Source organism: Otolemur garnettii, unplaced genomic scaffold (genome assembly GCF_000181295.1).
Source record: "Otolemur garnettii isolate 467f Iridium unplaced genomic scaffold, OtoGar3 scaffold00131, whole genome shotgun sequence".
In the NCBI taxonomy this organism is placed as follows: Eukaryota; Metazoa; Chordata; class Mammalia; order Primates; family Galagidae; genus Otolemur; species Otolemur garnettii.
Genome location: NW_003852526.1, coordinates 2,847,217 through 2,866,271, shown reverse-complemented (window position 1 = coordinate 2,866,271; position 19,055 = coordinate 2,847,217). Strand labels below are relative to the sequence as shown.

General features: G+C 34.5%; 1 non-coding gene across 1 annotated transcript; it reads right to left on the bottom strand.

Annotated features, from left to right (window-relative positions):
- Positions 1-2,196: 2,196 nt before the first annotated feature.
- On the bottom strand, positions 2,197-2,299 carry LOC111727932. The gene has a single exon (XR_002775357.1). It is a non-coding gene; the product is annotated as a U6 spliceosomal RNA (small nuclear RNA).
- Between the last annotated feature and the right edge of the window lie 16,756 nt (positions 2,300-19,055).

Sequence of the window (19,055 nt, the reverse complement as noted above, 5' to 3'; positions counted from 1 at the left end):
CTGTTGTTTTATGTTGATCATATTGCTGGTAACCTTGCTGAACTCACTTATTAGTTCTGGTAACTAATAAGTGTTTATTTTTTATTTGTTTATTTTATTAATTGGGATTTCGTACACAAAAAAATTTTGTCATCTGCAAATAGGGGAAATCTTTTTGTTAATATAGGAGATTTTTGTAGGTTCCTTGGGACCTACATAAAAAAAATTATGTCATAAGGAACATCTTATTTCTTTCAAAACTGCATGCTTTTTTCTCCTTTATCTTATTGTGATGGTTGTAACTATGTTGAATAAGAATGTGTATAGAAAGCTTTTCTGCCTTGTTCTCAGTCTTAGGAGGAAAGCATTCAGTGTTTAATCATTAAGTTTGTTGTTAGCTGTAAGGTTGTTTTTTTGTGTGTGTATTTTTAATAATTAGTTAAATCAACTCCCCTCTATTCCTAACTTACTGTGCGATTGTTTTTTTGGTAAATGTATCTTTTGGTAAATGCTTTTTTCTACACCAATTGATATGAACATGTATTAACAATTTTTCTGCTTTAGTTGTTAGTATGATGGATTGCATTGATTGATTTGCAGATGTTGAAACAGCCTTTAATACCTGGAATACATCCCAGTTGGTCATGGAGGTTTAATTCTTTTTTACTTTGTTCAGTTTGATTTGTTATCATTTTTGAGGAATTTTACATGTAAGTTTCTGCAACATATTGGTCTATGGTTTTTGGGTTCTGTACTATCTTTGTATGATTTTGCTATTTGGGTAATACTGACCTAATAAAGCTAGTTTAGAAGTGTATCTTGTTTTCTAGAAGAGATTTTGTTGTTAATTCTTGTTTAAGTATTTAATAGTGTTTTCTGGTGGAATTATTGGCCTGAAAAATCTCTTTTTTGCAAGCTTTTAAGCTGTGGATCAAATTTCTTTAGTGGGTAGGAGACTATTCAGATTATCTCCTACATCTTAATCAAGATTTGGTAGTTTGTAGTGTTCAAGGAATTGGTTCATGTCTTCCAAGTTGTTGAATTTATGAACATAAAGTTTTTTGTAGTAGTCTCTTATCATTTTTTAAATGCCTGCAGTATCATATCCTCTGTTTCATTCTTTATGTTGGTAATTTTGTCCTCTCTCTCTCTTTTGTTAAACTTTGTCATTCTCACTAGAGGTTTGCCAATTTCATTCAACTTTTTTGAAAAAGCAGCTTTTTGTTTCATTGATTTTTCTCTGTTATTTTCAGTTCTTTATTGTTATTATTATTATTTTTTGCTTGTTTTGGGCTTATTTTGCTCTTTTTCCTTCTAGTTTCTCATGGTAGCACCTTAGGTTATTAAATTGAGATCTTTTCTCTCTTCTAATGTAAACATTTAGCACTATCGATTCCCCTTTAAACAATACGTCAGCTGCATTTTCTTTCAGTTATTTGGATTTTAAAATTTCCTTTGAGTGTTTCTATTTGATCTATGGATTATGTAGAAGTTTGTTATTTAATTTCCATGTGTTTAGAGACTTTCTGTTAACTTTCTCTTATCAGTATCTAGTCCAGTTCCAGATGGTCAGAGAACTTATTCTCTATGATTTCAATAATCTTAAATTTGTTAAGGTTTGTGCTGTGGCTTAGGATATGATCTGTATTGGTGAATGTTTCATGGGACTTGAAAAAGATGTGTACTCTGTGTTACTGAGATGGAGGGATTTATTTATATCATTAGATCCTTTTGGTTTATTGTATTATTCAGATATTTCATATTGTTTTTGATTTTGTCTAGAAGGTCTTTCAATTGCTGAGTGTTAGATTCTGAAATTCACAAATATGATTAGTCCATTTCTTGTTTTAGCTGTCTCAGTTTTTCCTTCATGTACTTTGAAGCTCTTTTATTTGATATGTGATTATTTAGGTTTAGTGCTATTATTTCTTCCTGGTGGATTGATTTTTTAAACATTATGAAATATTTTTTTCTGTTCTTAGTAATTCCCTACTAATTTTCCTTGCTCTGAAGTATACTTTGTCAGATACTAATATAGCCTCTTATTTTTATAAAAAATCAATATTGTAAGGTATATCATCTTCCATTTTTTTATTTTCAATCTATCTATATTGTTTAATTTGAGATGAGATTCATGTAAATAGCACAGAATTGGGTCATTTTTCTATGTACCTACCTGCCAATCTATGTACTTTTTATTTATTTATTCATTTATTTTAAAATATGGAATGCTTCACAAATTTGTGTGTCATCCTTGCACAGGGTCCATGCTAATCTTCTCTGTATCTTTCTAATTTTAGTATATGTGCTACTGAAGCAAGTAACTATATACCTTTTAATTGATGGCTTTAGGCCATTTACACTTTAGGTAATTATTAAGATTTTGGGCACAGGCCTGTCATTATATTATTTGTTTCTGTCTGTTTTCTTTGTTTCATATTTCTGTTTCATTTTGCTTTCCTTTGGGTTACTGGAACATTTCTTAGGATTCCAGCTTGATTTATTTGTATTTTTTTAGCGTATTTTTTTGTACATATTTCTTAGGGGTTCCTGTGTATTACAATATACATGTTTTTTATTATAGTGAGAAGTATACTTCACCACTCCTAGTGAGGTGTATACTTAACTGCTATTTAGATACCTTTATGTTCCCTGCTTTTATTTTGTCAATTTTATTTTCAGCTTCAGAATTTATGCATGATTTTTTTCATTATTTCAATCTCTGTGTTAAATTTCTATGATAGGTTTCTTTTTATTTTTTAATATTAAATCATAAGTGCATGTATACCTTAAATTAAATCATAAGATGATGTATACCTTAATGCATATATGGGGTACAATGTGCTGAAAGGTTTCTGATCCCCTTCTCTATGTTGTCTTGACATTCATTAAGCTTTTTCAGAACATGTGTATTGAATTCTTTGTCTGAAATGTCATATATCTCTGTCATGCTTGAATTGGTCCCTGATGCCTTGTTTAGTTCATTTGGTGAGGTCATGTTTTACTGGATGTTCTTGATGTTTGTAGATGTTTGTTGATGTCTGGGCTTTGAAGTGTTAGGTATTTATTCTAATATCCACAGGCTGGGCTTGTTTGAACCCATTCTTCCTTGGAAGCCCTTTTAGGTATTAAAATGGAATTGAATGCTGTGATCTAAATCTTTGGTCACTGTATCAGCCCCTGCCCCATCCCCATCACACTATGACTCTTAAAGACTCCTGGTGGTACCACCTTGGTAGACTTGGGTCAGATATGGGAGAGTTCTTGGATTGCCCTGCAAAGTCTTTCACTCTCTTCCCTAACTCTCCATGCTGGGGTGCTGGAGTTTGAGGAGGAGGGATGTGAGTACTCCCCCATGGCCACCACAGCTGGGACTGTACTAGGTCCATCTGAAGCCAGCCCAGTCTTGCCCAAAGCCCAAGGTGACTGCTGCCTGACTACTTCTGATGTTTATTCAAAACCCAAGAGCACTTTAGGCAACAAGTGGTAAATTTTCCCAGGACTAGGTACTTTTCTTCAGAGGAACAGGTTCCTTTGTGGCCATTAAAGAGCAAAGACGTAGAAATCTGGGGCTTCAGGAGTCTGTTGACCCTGGTAATTTATTTTATGGTGGCTGAGCAAGTTGCAAGATATGGTCCTTTGTGCTCTTTTATTTCCTTTCCCTAAGTGGAAGAAGGCGCTCCTGAGTTGCACTGCCTGGAGTTGGGAGAAGGGTGACACAGTTACTTGTTTGACCATCACTGCTTATATCCTACCTGGGTCACATGCATCCCAAGTCCACTGGGTCCAAACCATCAAACCATAGGACTTGCCCAAGGTTTTCAGATTTTGTGGCCTTGACTGCCTTTCAAATTTATTCTGGGTCCCAGGTGACTTTTGTCAGCTAGTGGCAGAGCCAGCAGGAACTCAGGTGTCTATTGCTGGGGCAGAAGATTTACTTCTGACAGGGTTGGACTAAATGCCTTCTCCATGGGTGCTGGCAGAATTCTGCCCTGTGCTCTGTTCCCATGTAACAGGGTGTCCCTGAGTTCCAATGCAAAGCCCTACAGTCATTTTACTCCCTCTCCCCTGAGTACAAAGATTCTTTGTCCACCAGGCACTTGCACAGTGCTGCTAGGAGAAGGAGCAGGTAGAGGCAATGCAAGAGTGTCTTTTCTGCTCTCTTCATTGCCTCTTTCCTTTATATTATGTTAAAACCAGAGACTGTGGTCTCTCATCTGAGTTTTTGTTCTTCTGAAGGTACTTTCTTTTGGGGATGGTTACTGAATTTGGTATTCCTGCTGAGGGAGGGTCACTAAAAAGTTCTATTTGGCCATTTTGCTCTGTCCCCCTCCTCCCTGTTTTAAAATATCATTGTGTTGAATATCAGATCATGTTACAATTTTTGTTTCAATAATCAAATATGATAGCGAGCTAGTCTGTTATGTTTATGTACTCATATTTGTGCTCTTTCAGTGATTCTTCTTCCTTCCTGATGCTCCTTTTCCTTTCTGTTTGAGAAATTTCTTTTAGGCATTCTTTAAGGGGAAGACTGCTATCAATAACTCAGTTTAGTTTTTCTTCATCTGGAAATTTATTTCCTCTTTGTTTCTGAAGGATAAGTACTACTGGTTATAGATTACATAACTGTTTTTTCTTTCTACATTTGAAAAACTGTCATTTTTGACTGGCCTCCATGGTTTCAGATGAGAAGTCTGCTGTCATTCAGGTTGACTTTTTCTATACATAAAGTGGTATTTCTCTCTGGTTGCTTTTAAGATTTCCTTTCATTGATAAGACCAAGGTTTTATAGATCTGTAGAGCGACTACCATTTATAGTAATCTGCTATATGTTTTAAGATAGCTAGAAGACAATAATTTAAATGTTTCTAGCATAAAAATTAGATACATATTTAAAGTGATGGGTATCATAATTGCCCTGATTTGATTTTTACAAATTATATGAATGTATGAAATGAACTCTGTACCACCAAATTATGTACATATATTATGTATTAACAAAAAATGAAATTTTAAAGTTCTTTCATTTCCAGAAGTTAATTATCATATATATTGAAATTGATTTTTTTGGTTTGTCATATATATGAGGTTTGGTCAGATTCTTGCCTCTGTGGGTTGATATTCTTTGCTAAAGTTGAAACCCTTTCAGTCATTATTTTCTTCAAGCACTTTTTCAGCCCGTCTCTCTTTTCTCCTTTTGATATGAGAGTTGGATATTTTGCTGTTTGTCCTTCAGGGTCCTACGGTACTGTTAAGTTTTAAAAATTTTATTTTCTCTCTGTTGTTCAGATTGTGTAATACTTTTGATCACTGAGTCTATCCTTAATCATCTCTGCTACACTGTTGAGCCCATTCAGTGGGACTTCCCCCAACCCGTACTCCAGCACTGTGTCTCTTAGCTGTGTTATATCCATTTGGTTATCAATGTTATTTTAAAGTTCTGTCATATATTGAGACTTTTTATTCATTTGTTTCAGGAAAATTTGTAATTGCTTATTGAAATGTTTTAAAGTCAGTTTAGGGAGGAATTTTTATTTTTTTCATATTCACTTAATCTTTATTCCTCTCCCTTTTAAAAATATAGTTTATAGAAGTACTTTTTATGATGGTTGCTTTTAACATCATTGTCAGATAATTCCAACAACTAATTTGCTTTGGTGTTTGTGTCATTTGACACAATGACCAAAATTTTCAAAATTTAAGGTGATTTTTCTCATTCTTCATATGTGGGATGATTTTCTTTTATTGTATTTTGGATATTTTAAGAGGCTTTGGGTTCCCTTTAAATATTTACTTTAGCAGGCAGTCATCCTTTTTAGGGTTAGTCTGTAGGTCTCAGCCTATTTTTATTGATTGTGGTGTCAGTGGTTAATTTTCAGTGGGTTGGTGGTGCTATTTTCATGTTTGGTATGTGGTGCTGCTTGGGCTCCCATGGGTTCCTGATGTTGCTGCCTGAGGGGGTGCGGTGAGTTTCCATAGTCTGGGTCTCCTAGTGCCTCTGCCTGGAGGAAAGGCTTCCTATGGTCTATGACAAGCACTTGCTAGGTAGGCTTTTGTTTTTACCTCTCTGGTACGGCCTAGGAAAAGGGATTCTATGGCCTGCATTGGTGAGCAAGTTTCCTGAGCTTGATATGATGGGATTATCCTTTGCTAGTGCTGTATGGTGACTGTCGATGGGGAAGGGTGGTCTCAAGGCCAAAAGAGAACAAGAGTGCTTTGCGATATTTTAATGTCATTGGGATTTCTGATCAATTTTCCAGTGTTTCTGGGCTCACTTGATGTCATAGTTTGATCTGTCATTTGATCTGGGGAAAAAGTGAGCCCAAATGGGTTGTCTTTTGTTGATAGATTAGATATTGGAAGATGCTAGGCTGGTGCTACATTCTTTGGTTGAATTAAAGATCCTTAAAAAGCCTTAAAAATTGCTATATTTTTCCTGTCCGGAAGTCCCTAATCAGTCTGTCTTCCTCTTTCCATATTTAATTGCTCTCTTTTAATTTCCTCTTGCAATATCTCCAGGGTTCATATTTGTACTTAGTGGAAAGGAAAAAAGAGAAAAAAGTTTATACCATGTTGTTTACTATGGACTATATGTCATAATTTTAGGAACTCTCTATGACATAAGAATAATTACTTCTGTGCTGCTGTTTTTAAACTGCTTTTCTTCAGTAATTGGTGTATGACTGTTAAAATGTTTTGACAATTCAGAAAGAGGGTTTTATTATTATATTAATTTATAATCACGTAAAAACTAAAATCATCCGTGTGGGAAGATTGTATTTTGTTTTTCTCAGTGATTATGCTTTCCTTCTAGTTTTTGCCAAGAGTTTAATAGGCCACTCTAGAGTTTTTCTCCAAATTAAGGTTAAACCTCATAGTTTCTGGAACCATTGTACCTAGTAACAAAATTTGCATATATTCTATCTATTTCATCATTTGAGATCTTTAGAAACTACATAAATCCTGTATCTCATGCTTTGGGATATATTATGTGAATATGGTGATTTACATTATTTAAACAATTTAGATATACTTTTACTTCATTATATACATTTCTCCCTTTTATTAAGTAGTCCACAGTGTTCTTCTTTCTGATAGTGTTGTGTAGCAGTTTCAATACTGTCATTCATTTTATTAGTGAAAATGGAAGAAAAATAGGACTGGAACAGATCTCACTATGTCGCCCTCAGTAGAGTGCCCTGGTGTCACAATTCACAGCAACCTCAAACTCTTGGGCTTAAGTAATTCTCTTGCCTTACCTTCATAAGTAGCCAGGACTACAGGCACCCGCCACAACATCCAGCTTTTTTTCGTTGCAGTTGTTATTGTTGTTTAGCTGGCTCTGGCCAGGTTTGAACCCACTGGCCTCAGGGCATGTGGCTGTCACCATAACCATTGTGCTATGGGTGCCAAGCCAGTCTTTGTCATTTGTTAACAGGGCACTGTTTTCTCCCCAGAGGAACCTATCCATCCTTAGATCTCCATTTATTCTGAATGTTAGTTTTGTTCTGATGAATTCCAGAACATTCATCAACTCTCAAAGAATGTCTATACCCAGTAGCATTGTTACTGGAATTTCTTTTTTGCTTTGATATTTACTCCATAGCTGATACTTTCTGGATTACCCAATTCCTTCTAGTTCTCCTAGGTAGAGAAAATTGCTTATTGTCATTGTATGAGAAAAGTGGTTATTTTTCTCAAATATGGAAGTAATACTATTATATGTAGATAATACGTTATATTACATTCTGCCCATCATATACAATGACAAAAATAATCTATTACCACATCAGAATGTTAACCTTTGGATGGTTTTTGTTTGTGTTGATGGATCTTATTTTTATTTCTCTATATGATTTTATCTTTTTTCTTCTTGATAGGGTTACAATTAGAATAATCTAATTAGTTGTACGACATTTGAGTCCAGACATTGGCCTCAAGGTAGTATTTGATAATGTCTGATGTTATCATAAATCATAGTATGAAGAATTTTTGTCAACAAGGTGGGGTTTCAAGTAGGGTTAAGAAATTGCTTTTTGGCACCTGTGGCTCAAAGGAGTAGGGCGTTGGCCTCATATGCTGGAGGTGGTGGGTTCAAACCCAACCCTGGCCAAAAACTGCGGAAAAAAAAAATAACAACAAAAAAAGGAAATTGCTTTTTGCTTCTCATAAAAGATTATTTCAATTTATGAGTACTGTATTCAATATTTTGTTCTAACTGTTCACTCATAGAAATATGTGATTATAAAGAATATTACCTGAAGATGACTAATTTAATTAGATGAAAATTATTTTGTTTGTCACTCTTATTTTTAGACAAACCCTATATATAGCCTAAGGGTATTTCCTAAACATACCTCCCTTAATATTTAATATCTTTCTCTATTTCCTTCCGTTTCTGTAGGGCAGCTAATGATCCTCTTGTGTAATATGAGTGATACTCTCAGACCAGAGGAGAGATACTTGTGTAATATGAGTGATACTTGTGTAATATTAGAGATACTTGTGTAATATGAGTGATACTCTCAGACCAGTAAATGCCGTGGTTAAATATGTGGCTTTGTAATCAGAATGAATTTAAACTTCACAACTGAGTAACTTAGCTTTGTGGAATCAGACAAGTTAATTGAAGTCCGCATACCTCAGAACAAATTAAAAATATAATGGTTTACTTTTTTAGGTTTCCACACTTGAAATTAATTTAATTATAGTTGGGTTTTACCTAGTCTGGAGCCCACTCCATAGACCTCAGCCAGGGGTATCCTGTCTTCCTTGCTGATAAAATTCACATACTATAAAATTTGCCATTTTAAAGTGCACAATTCAGTGATTTTCAGTATATTCACAAGGTTGTACAACTATTGCCATTATGGAATTCCAGAACATTCATCAACTCTCAAAGAATGTCCATACCCATTAGCATTGTTACTGGAATTTCTTTTTTAGTAGATCCCTTGGTCTTGGGGATTCGAAGAATAAATCAGTGATAGGACAGGATTTATTTTACAGAAAATAATACAGAAAAAGCACCATACGTTCTGGCAGAGGCACAAACTTAAGTCAGAAAAAAATCTCTCCTTTCTGCCTTGGGCTCTTTATATATGCCCCTAGGGGTATATATAGCCTAACAAATAAATGGATACAGTCCCTTCCATTAGGGCAAGGTTAATGAATGTATTGACAAATGCATGGAGATACAGTCCTTTGGCTGGACAAAATGTCAATGTGTTCTGTTCAGGAAATTTTCCAGGCCTAGGAAAATTACATAAAATTGACCAGGCCTGAGAAATGGGGGGCTCTCTATTCAGCAGCAAGTGCCAGGGGAGGGAGACAGAGCCCGGGCAGAGATACTACAGGGCTCCTTGAACTGGCAACCTAGGGGTGTCTCCCCAGCAGTTGTCTGGCCCCTCCAGCTACTGGAGAATCCTTTGGGCCCTCTGCCTACCCTCCAGCCTGCTGGCGAAGCAGCAACACCCCCAGGGTGGAGATGGCAGGTCCTCCCCTCAGCTCTGGCTGTGCTGGCTGGGATGACAACTGCACTGCTTCAGCATGTACTCATCATTTTCCCCTACCCTAGCCTCTAGCAACAACTAATATACTTTTTGTCACTATGGATTTGCCTTTTCTAGATATTTCAAATGATAAGATTATAAGTATGTGGTTTTTTGTGTCTGGTTTATGTCACTTAGCATAATGTTTTAAGACTCAAACATAATATAGTTGTACTTCATTTTTTTGTAGGTGAATAAAATTCTATTGTATAGATATGCCACATTTTGATTATCTGTGCATCAGGTGATAGGTTTTTGGATATCTGGTGTCTATTTCTTAGCTTTTTGCTGCTATGAACATCCATGTACAAGTTTTTGTAGGAATGTAGGTTTCAATTCTCTCAGTTTTATATCTAAGAAGGGAATTACTGGGTCATGTGATAATGCTACATCTTCATGTTTAACTTTTTGAGGAACTCCCAACTATTTTCCAAAGAAGCTACACTATTTTACACTTCCACCAGCAGTGTATAAGAGTTCCAATTTCACTTTCATCCTTGCTTTGTAATACTTGTGGGTGTGAAGTGGTATTACATATTTCATTGATGTTTTATTTGCATTTCTGTAATGACTAGTGATATTGAGAATCTTTTCATGGGCTTATTGACCACTTCAATTCCTTCTTTGGAGAAATGTTCATTTAAGCCCTTTGTCCATTTTAAAATTGGGTTATTTACCATTTTAATGTTGAATTTAAGAGGTTTCTTCCTTTTTCTTGATACTAGACTCTGATCAAATGTATATTATGTGCAAATATTATTTTTTATTCTGTGGATTTTATTTTCACTTTCTTGATGGTGGTCTTTGAGGCAAAATAGGTTTTAACTTTGCTGAAGTTCAATAGAAAGTAAAACTAGACTTATTTTTACTTTAGTTTTTGTGCCTCAGGTATTATATCTAAGAAAGTATTGTGTAATTCAAGGTGGTGAAGATATACTTTTTCTAAGAATGTTTAGATTTTAGCTCTTATTTTCAAGTCTATGATCCAATTTGAGTTAATGCTTGTACATAGTATGAAGTAGGGGTCCAGTTTCATTCTTTTGCTTGTTGATAGCTGGATTACTTAGAACCATTTCTTGCACAGACAGTTATTTTACCATTGACATCCTTATCAAAAATAAGTTGCCCATAAAAGTATGATTTTATTTCTGGACTCTCAATTCTATTCTACTTTATATGCCTAGCCTTATATCAGTACTATAGCTTTGCAGTATATTTTGAAATAAATTTTGATGATTATTTTGGCTAGTCTCTATATTTTTCATTTCAAAATAAGTTTTAAGATATACTTGTCAATTTCTATAAAAGCTAGCTGGGGTTTTGAGAGGGATTTGATTGATGCTGAAGATAATTTAAAGAGTATTGCCATCTTAATAATAGTTTTCCAATCCATGACTTTCCACATATTTAGTTTTTTTAAATTTCTTTCAATGATTTTTTTTAATGTTATTTTGTAGTTTTCAATGTACAAGTCTTGAACACCTTTAAAAGAATTATTCCAAATATTTTTTTGATGTTATTGTAAATAGAATTGTTTTCTTAACTTTATTTTTGGATTGTTCATTGCTAGTATATAGAAATAACAATTAATTTTTGTATATTGATCTTATATCCTGCAACCTTGCTGTATTCATTTATTAGGTCTATTTTTATGTTTGTGAATTTCTTTGGATTTTCCATAAATAAGATTATAGTGAATATGATGATCGTTTACTTCTTTCTTTTGAATATGGATGCCTTTTATTTCTTTTTGTTTCCTAATTTTTCTGGCTAAATCATCTAGTACCATGTTGAATAGCTGTGATGAGAGTATACATCCTTGTTTTTTCTCAGATTTTAGGAGAAAAGCTTTCAATTTCCCACCATTAAATTTAATATTAGCTGTGGGGTTTTGTAGATGTTCTTTATCGAGTTAAGGATGTTTCTATCTGATCCTAGTTTGGTCAGTATATTTTTATTTTTTATCATGAAAGGATGTTGGATTTTATCAAATGGTTTTTATATTTCTATTAAGCTGATTATATGGATTTTGTTGTTTAGTCTATTCATGTGGCGTATTACATTGGTGATTTAATATGCTGAGTAAAACTTATGTTCTTGAGACTTTGTCCTGTTGTATAATCAATTTTATTTGTTGCTATATTTGGTTGTTTATGTTTGTTGAGAAATATTGTACCTGTATTTATAAGGCACAGTGGTCTGCAGTTTGTGTGCATGTGTGTTATATTTATCTACTTTTGAGATCATGATAATACTAGCTTCACGGTATGAATTAAGAAGTACTCCCTCCTATTGTCTGGAGAAGTTTGTGAGGGATTAGTATTAATTCTTCTTTAAGCTTTTGTTAGAATTCAATTTTTGGTAAAATTTACCAGTGACAATATCCTAGACTTTTCTTTGTGGGTAGGTTTGATTAGTATTATTGCTAATTTAATCTCTTTACTTGTTATATGTCTATTCAGATTTTCTGTTACTTCTTAAGTCAGTTTTAGTAGTTTGTGTCTAGGAATTTTTCCATTTAATATAGGTTATCTAATTTGTTGGCATGTAATTGTTCATATTGTTATTTTATAATGTTTTTATTTCTATAAATCTAGCTATAATGTCCTCTCTTTTATTCTTGATGTTAGTATTGAGTCTTCTCTCTTTTTATTTTGGTCAGTTTGCCTAATGTCCATTTTGCTGATCTTTTCAAAGAACTAATTTTTCTTTCATTGATATTTTTCTGTTTTTCTATTCTCTATTTCATTAATTTATGCTCTAGTTCTTATTATTTTTCTTTCTTGTTTCTTTGGTTTAGTTTGCTCATCTTTTCTAGTTTCTTAAGGTTGAGCATTAGCTTATTGACTTTACTATTTTTTTTTAAAAAGTAGGCTTTTACAGCCATAAATTTCCTTATAAGCACTGCTTTTACTGTGTCCCATACATTTTGCAATGTTGTGTGTTTTCATTCATCTCAACATATTTTCTAATTTCACTTGTGGTATCTTCTTTGATCTCTTTATTATTTAGGAGTATGTTGTTTCCTTTCACATATTTGTTAATTTCCCTGTATTTTCTCTCTTCTGAATTTTAATTTCATTCCATTGCAAATGGAGAACATAATTTTATGATTTCAATTCTTTTAAATACAAAATTCTTCTAAATTTATTCAGACTTATTTTTTGGTCTGTTCTCAAAAGTTTTCCATGTGCAGTTGAGAAGGATATATAATCTGCTGTTGTTATGAGGAGTATTCAATAGATATCTGTTGGATCTAGCTGTGTTGTAGTGTTGTTCGTGTCTTCTGCTTCCTTGTTGTTCTTTTTTTTTTTTTTTTTTTTTGAGACAGAGTTTCACTTTGTCAGGTACAGTGCAGTGGCATATCTCACAGCAACCTCCAACTCCTGGGCTCAAGCGAGTCTCCTGCCTCAGCCTCCCAAGTAGCTGGGACCACAGGCGCCCGCCACAATGCCTGGCCATTTTTTGGTTGCAGCCGTCATTGTTGTTTGGCAGGCCCGGGCTGGGGATTCGAACCCGCCACCTTAGGTGTATGTGGCTGGCGCCTTAGCCGCTTGAGCCACAGGCGCCGAGCCACTTCCTTGTTGTTCTTTCTCGTTGTTCTATCTGTTATTGAAAGTGGGGTATTTAAGTCTTCAACTATTATTGTTGAACTATTTCTGTCTTCAGTTCTGTCACTTTTTGATTTTTAGATTTTTGGCCTCTGTTAAGTGTGTACATAGATATATTTATAAATGTTGTATCTTCTTAATTTTATCATTATAAACGTCTTTTCTTTTTCTCTGGTAACAGTTTTTGTCTTACAGTCTATTTTGTCTGATCTTAGCATAGCCACTCAGCTCTCTTTTGGTTATTATTTTTATGATATATACTTTTTTCATACTTTCATTATTGACCTATTTTTGTCTTGTAGTCAGCTTATACATGTAATTATATCATATTTTTATATTCATTTTACCCTAGTGTCTTTTAATTGGTGTGGTTAGTTCATTTGTATAATCCTTCTTATACGTAGTTCTTTGTTCATTTATTTCCTTAGGATAAATTTCTGCAAGTATAATTATTAATTTAAAATAAGTGCCTATTTCACCCTGAAGAGTTTGTACAGTGTCTTGTCCCACCAAAAGAACATGTGAAGCTGGGGATCTTAAAGTCTTAGAGCTATGTGGATCAACTTTCTTGCATACCTGGCATGCCCAAACTCCTTTGATGTTCCTAGTTTTCTCCTTTCATGTTCAAATTTAACTAATGAATTCTCTCATTTACTTTCTTAAGCACCAACTGTTTTTTCCCTGACAAGTTTTTTACTAATGTATCTATAATTTACATCTTTACATCTCATTTCTACCCTTTTCAACTATTGCACTATTAACTCAATATAGGCTTATCTACCTTTATTTTTTCCCCCTAAACTTATTTAATTTACTATTCTTATGATGTCTCTACCTATTCCTCTTTTGCCAACACTTTTTATCCATGAAGGCTCGTGGCTAAACTATCACTTTAACCATGAAATAATTCTTGATTCTGCCATATAAAAGTAAACTTGCAATTACTTAGACCTCTACAATGCTTTTTGCTTCCCTTATTATAATTATTTTACCACTTATAGTAATTTTATAGTGGTCTTATATCTCTGCATCATAGATTTTAACTTATTTAAAATAAAGAACAGTTTGCAGTTTTTATTTTCTTCAAAGTGACAATATGTATCTTGTGTATCATAAGCAATCAGATTGTAGTGAATTGAACTGATTTTCTTCTTTCCATTCTTGTTCCACAGTAGTTTGGGATATTAATGTTCCTGTCTGTTCTAATTTGAGAACATCCTAACTGATTTGCCTGATTCCTTACTCTAAACCAGTCTGCCTATTGTGTAATAGTAATTTTACAACCAAAGGTAAATCATATCTTTTTTTTTTTAAGTTACACAAAGCAGGTTTATTATTTATAAATAGGCAATAAGGGACAACAGAAACCTAGGATTCAGGGTGAGACAGTCCTCCCCCAAGGCTCAGAAAATCTTCTCAGGACTGACAGAGTGTTGTCTGCACTTGCCCCACTTGCACCACAGCTAAAGGTCACTGGAAAGTAGTCTATCTCAGGTTATATGCCAGAGGAAACACGACCCACTGGAGTAGAGTATTGAAGGGCACCTTGTTTCTAGGCAAAGCCGAAACAGGGTCCAGACTATTCTGGCTAATACCCCCTTATCTCAGGATATTCCATTTCAAGCATTCTACAGTTATTCTTGAGAACTACAAGTGAGAAATTGGGGATACTAGGATCAATTCAAGTTCATCTGGTGAACTGTCCTATAGGTTCAACATAAGACAATCAATTAATTTAATGTATCACATTAATAGAAGGAAGGGGGGAAACATGAGTACTTCATTTGGTGAAGAATAGACATTTTACAACATCCAACACCTTCTCATGATTAAAAAAAAAATCGTTTGGGCGGTGCCTGTGGCTCAAAGGAGTAGGGCACCGGCCCTGGCCAAAAACTGCAAAAAACCCAAAAAACAAAAACCAAAAAACCCAACAATCTTTCTTCTATAGTTCCAAAAGAAAGAAAACATGCTCAGAAAACTAGGAATATGAAGGAATTTCTAAGACATCTATGAAAATTCCATAGAAAACATTGTAATCAATGGTGAAAAACTGAAAGCTTTCTCCTACTTAGGAACAAGACAAGGATGCTTACTTTCACCACTGCTCTTCAAAATTGTATTGGATGTTCTAGCCAGAGACAAAACAAAAGAAACAAAAACAAAAGTGGTCCTAACTAGAAAGGAGGAAGGAAAACTATTTGTATTTCTGTTTTATTTTATTTTTTATTACTTGGGATTCACTGAGGGTAGAAAGAATTAGATTACACTGATTGCATTTGTTAAAGTCCCTCTTGTAATTGTGTCCTGCCCTGTAGAGGTGTGCCATACACCATGACACCCCATCCCCTTTCCACTTCCTCTCTCCCCACTTGCTCATTCCCCTACCTCCCCTTATATTAGCTCATCTACTGTTTTCATATTAGAATTGAGTACATTGTATTATTGCTTCTCCATTGTTGTGACACTTTACTAAGAAGAATGTGTTCCATCTCCATCCAGGTTAATACAAAAGATGTAATGTCTCCATCTTTTTTTTAATGGCTGAATAGTATTCCATTGTATACATATATAACAGCTTGTTAATCCATTCTTTGGTTGGAACTACAAGTGAGAACTACAATTTCTCACTTGTAGTTCTCAAGAATAACTGTAGAATGTGCTGGAAATTGAATATCCTGAGATAAAGGGGAATTAGCCAGAATAGTCTGGATCCTGTTTCAGCCTTGCCCTAGAAACAGGATGTCTTTCAACACTCTACTCCAGTGGGTTATGTTGCCTCTGGTATACAACCTGGGGTAGAATACTTTCCAGTGACCCTTAACTGTGGTGCAAGTAGGGCAAGTGCAGAAAAGACTCTTGGTTTGTGGGCATTTAGGCTGTTTTTACATTTTGGTGATTGTAAATTGAGCTGTGATAAACAGGCTAATGCAAATGTCCTTATGATAAAAGGATTTTTCTTTTCTAGGTAGATGCCTAGTAATGGGATTACAGGATCAAATGAGAGGTCCAGTTTGAATTCTTTAAGGATTCTTCATACATCCTTCCAAAAAGGTTGTATTAGTTTACAGTCCCACCAGCAGTGTAAATGTGTTCCCTTCTCTCCACATCCATGCCGGCATCTGTAGCTCTGAGACATTGTGATGTGGGCAGTTCTCACTGGGTTTAGGTGATATCTCAGGATAGTTTTGATTTTCATTTCTCTTCTGATTAGGGAGGATGAGCATTTTTTCATATGTTTGTTAGCCATTCATGTGTATTCTTTAGAGGAGAAGGCTGTCTTCATGTCTCTTGCCCAGTGATAGATGGGATTGTTTGGTCTTTTTTTTGTTAATTAATTTGAGTTATCTATAGAACCTAGTTATCATATTTTTGTCCAATTCATTATATGCAAATGTCTTTTCCCATTCTGAAGATTGTCTATTTGCTTTGGTTGTTGTTTCCTTAGCTGTACAGAAGGTATTCAGTTTAATTAACTCCTATTTTTTTTTTATTTTTGTTATTGTTGCAATTGCCATGAAGTCTTCTTCATAAAATCTTTCCCCAGACCAATATCTTCAAGTGTTTTTCTTTGATGATTTTTATTGTTTCATGCCTTAGATTTAAATCTTTTATCTATTTTTGAATTAATTTTTGTAAGTGGTGAGAGGTAGGCATCCAGTTTCAGTCTTTTATGTGTGCTTCTCTAGTTCTCCTAACACCATGTATTGAGAAGGGATTCTTTTCCCCAGTGTATGTTATTGTTTGGTTTATGAAAGATCAGGTGGCTGTAAGATGTTAGTTTCATCTCATGGTTTTCTATTTGGTTCCAAGTGTCAATGTCTCTTTTTTTGTGCCAATACCATGCTGTTTTCATCACTATGGCCTTGTAGTACAGCCTAAAGTCTGGTAAGGTGATGCCTCCAGCTTTATTTTTATTACTAAGAATTGCCTTGGTTTTATGGGGTGTCTTCTGATTCCATACAAAATGAAAAATTATTTTTTCCAAGTCTTGAAAGTATGATGTTGGTTAATTTAATGGGGATTGCATTGAATCTGTAGTCGACATTTCACAATGTTGCTTCTTTCAAGCCATGAGCATATGTTCTTCCATTTGTTAATATTTTCTGTTATTTCTTTTCTTAGGGTTTTGTAATTTTCCTTGTAGAGGTCCTTTACCTCTTTTGTTATGTATATTCCTAGGTATTTCATTTTATTGGAAGTTATTATGAAGGGAATTGTGTCCTTGATTAACTTCTCATCTTGCCTGTTTTTGGCATATACAAAGGAGAACATTGTGAACATTGATTTTATATCCTGAGACATTGATGTATTTTTTGATCACTTCCAGCATTCTTGTATTTGAGTTTTGGGGATTCTCTAAGTACAAGATCATATTGTCAGCAAAAAGCAAGAGTTTGACCTCTGCTTCCATTTGGATGCCCTTTATTGCCTTCTCTTGCCTGATTGTATTGACTAGAATTTCCAGCACTGTATTGAATAGTAGTGGTGGTAGAGGACAACCTTGTCTGGTTCCAGTTCTAAGTGGAAAAGCTTACAGTTTTACTTCATTCAGTATAATGTTAACTGTGGGTTTTTTTAAGAAGGATTTGATGAGATTAGGAAATGTGGCATCTATGCCTATATTCTTAAGTGTTCTAATTAGAAAAGAATGCTGAATTATATTGAATGCTTTTTCTGCATCTATTGAGAGGATCATATTGTCTTTGTTTTAGCTTTTGTTGGTATGGTGAATTATATTTATGGACTTGTGTATGTTAAACTATCCTTGTATCCCTGGGATTAAACCTACTTGATCATGATGAATGATTTTTTAAAGTTGTAGCTGTACTCTGTTGGCTAGGCTTTTATCAAGAATTTTTGCATCTACATTCATTAGTGAAATTGGTCTGAAGTTTTCTTTTTTAGTTGGGTCTTTGCCTGGTTTTGGTATCAGGGTGATGTTTGCTTTGTAGAATGTGTTAGGGAAGAGTCCTTTCTTTTCAATTTATTGGAATAATTTCTACAGTATGGGTATGAGCTCTTGTTTGAAGGTTTGAGAGAATGCTGGTGCAAAGCCATCTGGACCAGGGCTTTTTCTGTTGGGAGATTTTTTTTATTGTTTTTTTTGATCTCAGTTCCTGAAGTTGGTCTGTTCAAGAGATCTATTTCTTCTTTATTAAGTCTAGGGAAAGAGTGTAATTCCAGGTATTGATCCATTTCCTCCACATTGTCAAATTTCTGAGCATAGAGTTTCTTTTTTCTTTTTCTTTTCTTTTCTTTTTTCTTTTCTTTTCTTTTTTCCTTCCTTTCCCTCCCTCCCTCCCTTCCTTCCTTCCTTCCTTCCTTCTTCTCTTCCTTCCTTCCTTCCTTCCTTCCTTCTTGTTGCCCTGGGTAGAGTGCCAGGGCATCAGCACTCACAGCAACCTCGAACTCTTGGTCTAAAGCAATTCTTTTGCCTTAGTCTCCCAAGTGGCTAGGACTATAGATGCCTACCACCAAGCCCGACTATTTTTTTTTTGTATGTGTTGTTTTCTCATTGTTGTTTTAGTTGGCCTGGGCTGGATTCAATCCCACCAGCTTTTGTGTATGTGGCTGGTGCCCTACCCACTAAGCTATGGGCACTGCCCTAGAGTTTCTTGTAGTATAGAGATGATCTCTTGCATCTCTGTGGCGTCTGTTGTTATTTTCCCTTTATCATTTCTGTTGAGGTTATTAGAGACCTTGCTTTTGTGTTTCTAGTTAATATGGCCAAAGGTTTATCAATTTTATTTATTTTTTTCAAAAAAATAATTTTTTGTTTTGTTAATTTTCTGAATCATTCTTTCATTTTCAATTTCATTAATCTCTGATTTAATTTTGGTTATTTGTTTTCTTCTGCTAGGTTTAGGATTAGATTGTTCTTCTTTTTCCTATTTCTTTTTTTTTTTTTTGG